This window comes from Danio rerio, chromosome 8 (assembly GCF_052040795.2).
Source record: "Danio rerio strain M-AB ecotype USA chromosome 8, GRCz13ab, whole genome shotgun sequence".
In the NCBI taxonomy this organism is placed as follows: Eukaryota; Metazoa; Chordata; class Actinopteri; order Cypriniformes; family Danionidae; genus Danio; species Danio rerio.
Window position 1 is genome coordinate 43,549,299 of NC_141028.1, and position 9,097 is coordinate 43,558,395.

Here is a 9,097-nt window from a genome sequence, read left to right on the forward strand (position 1 = left end):
GACTGTACCAAACCAACAAGTTAGGAGTTAGATTATTCGTTTTAAAACACCCCTATTAACGATGATCAGGAGATTCTGTCTACTAAAAAACTACTCGTAAAAAGAAAAAAAACAGCAAAGGACACAACTGCTGGATAAGGACATGTTTGTTTCACCTACTCGTGATAAGAGTCGATGGATGAATTTTTAATGTCAACATGTTTCATGTTTTTATGTTTTTTTTATTACTCATTAAATTCATTTATGCATCATGGAAGAATTACAGGTCTGAACACAATGGGTACACAAATACATGTTATCACTGCAAACATTAGCTTTTAGTTTTTTCACAAAAAGTTCTACCATTTTGTAATTTTTAACATAATTTTCACTAAACAGATTCATCACATAGTTGTAGTCACGACCCCTAGACATATGATACAAGAAAAAAACACAGTGCTGACCACACACATTTGACATAAAGTCCTGGACACGTTTTGTAGAATATTTTGTCACTGTACTATTTCTCATTAAAAAGTTTTTGATGGATATTGGAAATCCATCATTGTCCGGTTTGTTACCGAAACTGTCAAAGAAACATCCGACACCATCTTGCGATAAATAAACAGCTAGCCAGTGTTCGCCCGGTAGTTCTGAAGGGTGTGTGTTAATAATCACCATCGATGGTAAGTTTGTTAACGGTCTTTCAGATCAGATGCCAGAGTCCCGAGAAAATGGGTGTTACATGTAATTTTGTCCATGATTGCGTTTAGCTGTATGGTGTTCATTTTCGATTAATAGTAATCAACCAGAATCTGTCTTCGGTTAGACACCTCGATGATACTGTCAAACACTGAGTATATGATGAGGTTTATGGTATTTGGCAATGGCTGTCTGAAACGGGCTTCGAGTCTGATATTTCCAGACTTTATAAGCGAAACGTGTTGACCGCAGTCTTCGTCCGGTGTAAGGTTGAATGCATAAAGAGAATAACCCCTGGCAAATTCAGATCTGCTGATAGACAGTGCATGATTTTTAAGATGTCTGCCGGTAGCTGTTACCAGTTGATAAAATTCTCGTACCACAGACCCGTCTGTAAAATTTGGCTGTAGAGGTTTAGCAGGAATTTGTTGTCCGTCGACGTAGATGGCTAGGAACTCCAAATCGTAATGTTTGAACGCAAATGGGTTTTTATCATAAGAACCGGTAAATGCATCGTTATCGGTCATCCCCAAGACGATTGATTTCGGTAAAGTCCCCAAAAATAGATTTTCATGATTTGAAACTCGGGCTCCTTCTGGTATGGAGAAATTTTTCAGGCATACCCTGTCAATCGGATACTTTGCGTTGGTGGACAGCAAAGCCTGAGCATGGGCCAGCCGAACGATCGGTGCGACTGATACTTTCTTGACAAATAGCGATGCAGACACAATCTTTAATTTATATGCTACGTCATCACTCCTCATCAGACAGAACTCGTCTTTACCTCTGATTATGCGTATTTTTATATCGACGCCATTAAGCATTAATTTTTCTTGAAAGAAAATATTGCTGTGAATAGGCCCCATCAGATCAACAATCTTACTCTTGCTTGTGTATGTTGACCTTTTCAGGAGACCCTGATTATTGCCTAAGGGGTCTTTGTCATCCATATGACCACCCGTGTCTTTGAAGAAGAGACCGGCGCTGAATGTTGATTCCAGCGTGTCTTTGCCATAGTTGATGAGACTCTCGATGATACATTGGTACGGGTGGGTGCTTGAGCTTTGAGAGATTAGTCAATCTCCGAGACTCACGTCGACTTGTGAGAAAATGGTGGCGGCGGGGTAATTGATTAAACCGACTTTTGCAGGATCTGCTATTTTACCATCATTAGGCTTTGTGATTTTAAGTCTTAGATGCAACAATGTGTTATTTAGATCGATGTATTCCTCACCAGACCCTGCTATAAAAAACTCCAAAGGCAACGAATCCGAGATGGCTGATAGAGGAGGTACCTCAACATACGTATTTTTTTCTATAGCCGTCTGTGTTAAAGGTACTGTAAATAAGTCAAGCTCTGACTTAATACACTCTCCGGACATGCGATGCAGTAGAGCCATGTTAGAAAATCGTGTTTATGTTTCTCTTAGTGAAGGTATTTCGTCTCACAGTCTTCTTACGCTTCCTGCGTGTGAGTGAAGTTTTCTTGACAGTGCGCTTTTTCTTTATAGACCACGACCACGCCTCTTGACCTCTGGTGGTTTAGACATTCTCTTACGGGCCATGACCATAAGACCTGAACCGTCTTGTTGTCTTTCATCACGATTTCTTGAAAGCACGTTTGAAATTACGTCCGATGCTATGTTTTTTGCAGCCGTTTTCAAGTGAGGCTTGGCGATGTTGAACCCTTTTTTTAACAAGGGTACCGCCATTCTAAACAGACCTCTAAATAACCCTCCCAGGCCTGATCCGTACATGACGGCACCGCCTTCATACCCCGGGAGGCCTCCCCCAGCTTGATTTTGGTAGTAGTTGACATAATCGCTGATTTCGCCGTGATGTGTATTGTCAGTGTTGGGGAGTAACTAGTTACATGTAACGCCGTTACGTAATTTAATTACAAAATAAAAGTAACAGTAATTAGTTACAGTTACTAAGAAAAATATGTAATTAAATTACAGTTACTTTTGAAAATGTTAAAAATTACAAATGGGGTTACATCTAATAATTTTCTTTAAATCTCTGTGATATGTTGAATAATATTATTCTATTGCTTTACCAGTTTTTGATATGCACGATGGCTTCTGCTAAGGCCATTTATTCAAGCGCTGATGTGTTTGATTTGCGGCGCAACCACGTCCGTAAATCCCGGGGGGAACATGTTTATTGTCCTTCTCACCAAATAAAATATATAAATATATATGTATATATAAACGCACTCTCTATTTTGAAAAATATATGTGTGTATACCTAAAATAATTGTCTAAGTAGAAAAAAAAACGCATTTATTATTTAAAATGCATTTAGAAAGAGTTCACCCCCGCTTCCTCATAGTGGTTTGATCCACCTACTCCTCAAGTACACGCAACCTGTCACACAGTCACAGACAAACAGACGCAGAAGTTAGGTGTGTGGCTTGTGGTATTTTTCAGTTTAAATAAAACTTTGACATGTTTTCCATGCATAAGAAGTCTTTAACGATTGACCCATACACAGCAAATTCATCAGAGTTAAATTCTCGGTGTTGAAGCATTTCAGAGTAAAGTGTTGACGTTAAAGAGTTAAATTTTGATAAATGAATATAATAAGAGTTAAAATTGATTTTATTCAGTGCGAAATCAAGGAGTTATCTTTTCAACATCCGGGAATTCATGCAGCCCCAGTCACTGAAGAATTTTCCAGACGCCATTTTCCATCTGAGGTTTAGAACAGCAACTGGTGAGTCAAACTACCTACATGTTGGTATTTTACTGACTTTCTTTAAGGAAATACAGTTGTAAACATATTGTTAAGTTAATAACTTTAGAATGGAGTGACAATTTTAAACTTCTGCGGTTCATTCATGGTCGTTTGTGTATCTAGCTTAACTGCATTACTATTGACTTCTTTTCAAGAATGTTTTTATATATGCTCACGCATACATAGTGCATAAAAACATCATATGTACATGTTCAACACATTTCTGTCACGCTTAATGCCATTTTGTGCGTTGTTACCCATCTGTAAAATAAAATCGACACTTCTCCTTTAATTCGAAGCAAACTAGCGAGGGAATCCCCAGAGCGCCTAGCCTACTCTGCCCGGATGCTAACGGCAACACAGGACGGTTTCCATGAGCTCTGGAGAGTTTCTAAAACATATTTGGTGAGTAAATGAACATGCTTACTTGTAAAAGGCTTCCTGACTAAAACATATGATTGTTTGTTATTCGTGTACGTTAATTTGGTTATTTTAAACACCGCGGCCCTTTTAAACTGGTTGATTCGTGGCCGTCCATATACCGTTAGTCCATAGACTCGTGTGATAACGTAACAGTTACGCTTGAATTATATTAAGTGTTGACAACCATTAAAGTCGGAATGTTAACATTAATGTCTTTAAATGACCGCGTTTGCACTTTATCAGACATTTGACGTTACAGAAGTCTCCCGGAAGTTGCGGGACTAACGTTAACGTTATCCCGCAAATGCACAGACTCCCAAATGCCCAAGTAGATGCCCGCAAATGAATGATAATCTCCTGGAAATCGCACGTCTCCCGCCCGGTCATTAAACACTTTGCACACCCCTCTCCACCGCATCCCTCCCAGCTCTTCAGGTACGTCGCGCGCAAGTCACCCCCACCTCTCTTTAGGTAACGTAGACTAACCATATTCCGTACACAACGATGTTCCGTACAGATGACCTTTTAACGTTAATCTCTGAATAAATACTTATGGGTCGTAGGCAAGCTATATATCTGTGTAATCTTTAATTCTCACTCTTTCAGCCCCAACCACAACAGAGACATTCCTACTATATGTTTCCGAGTAAAATCAGTAAGTTTGCTACGTCCACCTAATGCGCTTGAAAACAGAAAGTGGGCAAGCTTAAAGTGCGAGTGTCGCCTGGGAGGGGAGACATTTAAAGCCCCGACAATATGCTTTTGCATTTAATTTATGCATCACACGGTATTACAGTCTTTATGAAGTGAATATTATGTTATCACAAATTGTTAAATAAATTATCTTTTGTTAAATAAATGCTTTGAAATGGGGATGTTTAAACATCAATTGTGGGTAAATACCGCATGTCGCAACTCTCCGCCTGAGAGAACGCTGTTTGGATCCTCCTTTTGCAGTAATGATGTTTATATTCATAAAAGGTCAGTCAAGTTAGCTTCAATGTGCATGAATTTAATGTTTTTTATATTTTAAATTGTCATGCTGTCATAAAATAAACATGATATAAAAAGTAAAAGATTTTGAAGCTATTTCATTTAAAACTTTCATAAAAGAGTTATTTAATATATCATTGACTTCAAGTTAAACACAATAATAGTAAATTCTGACATAAGAATTTAATAAGACTTCAAACAATGCCCATTTTTGCCAGTAAATAAAGTTATGCGCCCTGTACGGAACACTATTTTAGTCGTGTACGGAACACCGTTAATACCTATCATCTTCCGTACACATGCGAAGGCGATACTTTTCCCATCTTTTCTCAAAAACTACTGGTCCAAAAGACATCAATCAAGATTTGGATTGTGCAATAGGTATTCCCCCAGAGAATGAACACACAAGCATGCTTATCTGGCTTTCAATGACGGAGGAGTGGTCGTTTGAGTGCGCTGAATAGCGAAAAGTGTACGGAACATGGTTAGTCTACGTTACGTCGCGCGCAACTCATCTCATTGCTCTTCAGGTACTCATCTCTCCCGCTACCTCCCGCAAATCAACTCTGTATCCCCCGAAAATGACTTTTGCCAACTCGGGATGTCTGACGTTAGTAAGTTAGGCTATTTCTGTAGTCAGGAACATCTTAGTCAAGCTTTTTCTCCCGCATGATATTGTGCTTAAAACTATAGGCTAAACTTAGCATGTACTGTACACAACATTCCCGTTTTATTAAAGACAATTTAGTGCGTTGTAAACAGCCACCTGTCTGTAAAATTAATCAACTGATTCATATTTGAGCAGCCAAATGATGATACAGGTTTGATTTGTAGATGTATTATCAATAATCAACATCTGAATCAAAAGATATCTGAAAAAGTGTGAGGCATACTTTGTGATGTTTATCTCTCTTTTTTATCTGAAGGTTATGCATGTGTTAGATACTAATGTGTTGTTTTTTAACAGCCACAGTTCTCTATACAATAACACAAGACCCTGTGACGGTGGCTGATTAGAGACGGATGGTGTATTTCCAGAGTTGGTGAAATGACCAAGCACACCTTCTTGGTCATATGTGGTGATAATAATGAAGGTATGTTTGATAAAGTTCTGTATTTGTTTCACATTAAGCTAAGAGGGTATTAGAGCATTAGAGAATAACAAATGACATGAAGGTGATAAGTTTTGTATTGTGGGTGAACTGTTACTTAAATAATGTTTTGCTCTTTGCTTTGCACTTTTCCTCTTCTGCTTATCCTAATATTTTAGATTATATTTGGACCTGAAACATCTGCTGGACTCCAGGAAAGGTGGCGTCAATACTGGACCTGAAAGGGCCTAACAAGTTGAATCTGGTAAAGAAACACGCACGCACACACACGCACGCACACGCTTACAGAAAACTGTAAGTTTATGAATATTTTTTAAACTGGCCAATATTTTGGGGAAGTCAGCATCACTAAATGATATAAAAGATTTTAAGCTCCTCTAAATTTTGCTCCAAGTGTTGTGTTAAATTCAGGATTCTGGACAGACAGCTGCCTGTTTTTCCAGTTCTAGCCATAGTGGTTAACCTAATTGTTTTTGGAGATCCAACAGGGATGTATGTGTTTTTTCTACTCTTCCATATCCTGTCACCTCAACCAGCTGGGAGAGTCAAGTTGTGGATCATCATGTAGATTTTCAAAAGGTGAGTTTAGATTTCTTGAATGTTTTATTTACTTTAAATGTTCTTTTAAATATATCATAGAATTTGATTGCAATTTGTTTTCAAACATTTTTCTTATCATTTTTCTTTTCATGCTGGAGTCTTGAAGAGTTCTTAGATGAGCATCACCCTATATCCGTGCATCAGGAACCACCAGATGAGCGATCAGCAGCTGCTACATCGTCATGGATAAAAAGGTCATCCTGTGGCTGGGAAGCACTTCATTCACAGGACATGCTTGATGAGATTTCCTAGCTCCAGTTTGTTTTCACACAAGTTTACAGCATTTGTACCTTCATTTAAACTGCTGTGTTTGATATGGAGGACCAAGGAAACACCAGAAGTGAAAGATTTGCACGCCAAGTTGTTTAAAATGTAATTTCAGAAGAAAACCATGCGTTCAGAAGAAAACTATGAGTGACGATATATTGAACTTTCAAATTGCACTGATGAAACATCAAGTTTGGACCAAAGGACTGAAACAGCCTTTTTGAGCACTGGTCATACATATTTTGTTGATACTGTCTGTACTAATAAAACATTTAAAGCATATTTGACATTGTTGCATTTTAAAAACTGAATGAATTGTTGAAGTAGTGAATGTTTTCAAATAAAATGTATTTTCTTTTGTAATTTACAGTCTATTTGACCTTTTTACCATATTTACACTCAAGAGAGTTGAATAAAATAACTATGTTATACCAGGCGGTGTTAAATATAGTTACATATTTTAACTCTGCCCAGAGTTGAAATTAACCCTTACTTTGGTGTCAATGTGCCAACCCTTTTGAAAGTGTTGATTTAACTCTGTTTTGAGTGGACCCCATGAGACACTTTCAAAGGGTTGAAATTAACACCCATAGAGTTGTTTTGGGTCCCCATATTTTGTTGTGTAGGGTGTTGGTTACTATGAAATCGTCTGAAGGGTTAACAGCCATATTGTGAGCACGGTATAGACCAGTGTTGCAGACTGCTGAGACCAGCACATCCTGTTATTGAATATAGGTGCGAGTTCTAAGAACGACAGGATGTATGAGCCATGTGTGTGCTAAGAAGAGACATTTGCCTTAAAAGGTTAACTCTTAAGAGAAGATGCACGAAAGACAACTGTGGTATAAAAGGATGTGTCTCTGAAGGACAGTTCAGAGTTGAACCTCTCCTGCGCAGTGTATTGCTTTTGGTTTCTTTCCTGCTTGAGCAAATAAAACTTATAATTTTTGACATATTGACTCCGAACCCATTTTTGAACATGCACTGGACCCTTTAAAGTCCAACAATTTTGGTGACCCCGACGTGATGGGAAAAGGAGGAATTTTGCTGAACAGAGGGATGAACTGAATTCAACACAAAGGCGCGCCTAAAAAATAAGGTAAGCAGAAACCTTTTAAATAAATTCTGCGATTGAATACTGCAAATTAAGTGTTGAATTCAGCATAATCCTGATGTAAGTAAAATACAGAGAAACCAAAAGTAATATTTTACATTTTTTTTTACATTTTTTGAAGAGTATCAGGGTAAATTGTTAGAATTTAAAGGAAAGGCCTTGTCCCTGCAGGGTAAATTTAGGGTGAATAACTAGAATTCAAATAAAATCCTTGTCCCTACAAGGTATAAGGGCGAATTTTCGCGCAAGAGAATTCGAAGGAAATCCTCTTCCCTTAGGAGGTAAAAAATTAAAAGTGACCCTACTCTTGACGAAGGTAGAAAGCTTTTAATACCAGGGACAAAGACAGAAAGTCATGTCTTTGTAAGGAAGTCCCCCTCCCTGGGGAGGCATTTTTGAGAGTCACTCTTGTTCTGACGAGAACCAGATACTTTCAAAATAAAAATTGAGAAGAAAAAATAATTTCCTGAGAAAGACTGATTGCAGTATCAGGAACGGATAGAGTAGGGAACAAAAAATAAATAATAAAAAAATAAAATAAAAAAATAAAAAATAAAAAAAAATTCTGAAAAGACGTAGGGACAGCTTAGGTAGCCCCGGGCGTGGGTGACGCCGTATACTGAGGGTCAGAGTAGGGAACAGAGCTCAAAACATCTAACGCGCGAATACAGGAAAGACGTCATGGAAGAAGAATACAAGAGGGAGTGTTAAAGGAAAAATAAATGAGAGAAAAAGTTAATATTGCAATTTGAGGAACATAAAGAAAATATGAGATATACTGTATATATATGAAATACTATAGAAAATATGAAATATACTGTAGAACAGGGACTAGAAGAAAAGGTTTTAGAGAACCAGGATTAGGACAGTGTAGGGAAAAGCACTGACCTGACGAGGTCATGTGTTGGTATGAATGAGATAAATGGTAAAGAAGTGTGAGGATGAGTGACACCACACCCTGAAAACAATGTTAATGTGAAGGTTAAAAGTATATGTGTAGTTGTGTCTTGAACAGGAACTAGCTGAGTCTCTCGGGTCCAAGAGAGGGAGGCAACCAGGAAGGAGACCACTGCAGAAGGAGGTGACACATACCAGGGGCGTTGCGAGGGGGGGGCTTTGGGGGCTTAAGCCCCTGATGTATTGTCAAAAGCCCCTGATCTCTTGGAAT

The 9,097-nt window shown here is 38.2% G+C and overlaps 1 long non-coding RNA gene across 1 annotated transcript; it reads left to right on the forward strand.

Annotated features, from left to right (window-relative positions):
• Positions 1–713: 713 nt before the first annotated feature.
• LOC137496374 (uncharacterized) lies at positions 714–7,178 on the forward strand. Its single transcript, XR_015498309.1, has 7 exons — positions 714–1,972; positions 3,293–3,399; positions 3,720–3,825; positions 5,804–5,930; positions 6,107–6,192; positions 6,485–6,527; positions 6,647–7,178. It is a non-coding gene; the product is annotated as an uncharacterized LOC137496374 (long non-coding RNA).
• The last annotated feature ends 1,919 nt before the right edge of the window (positions 7,179–9,097 follow it).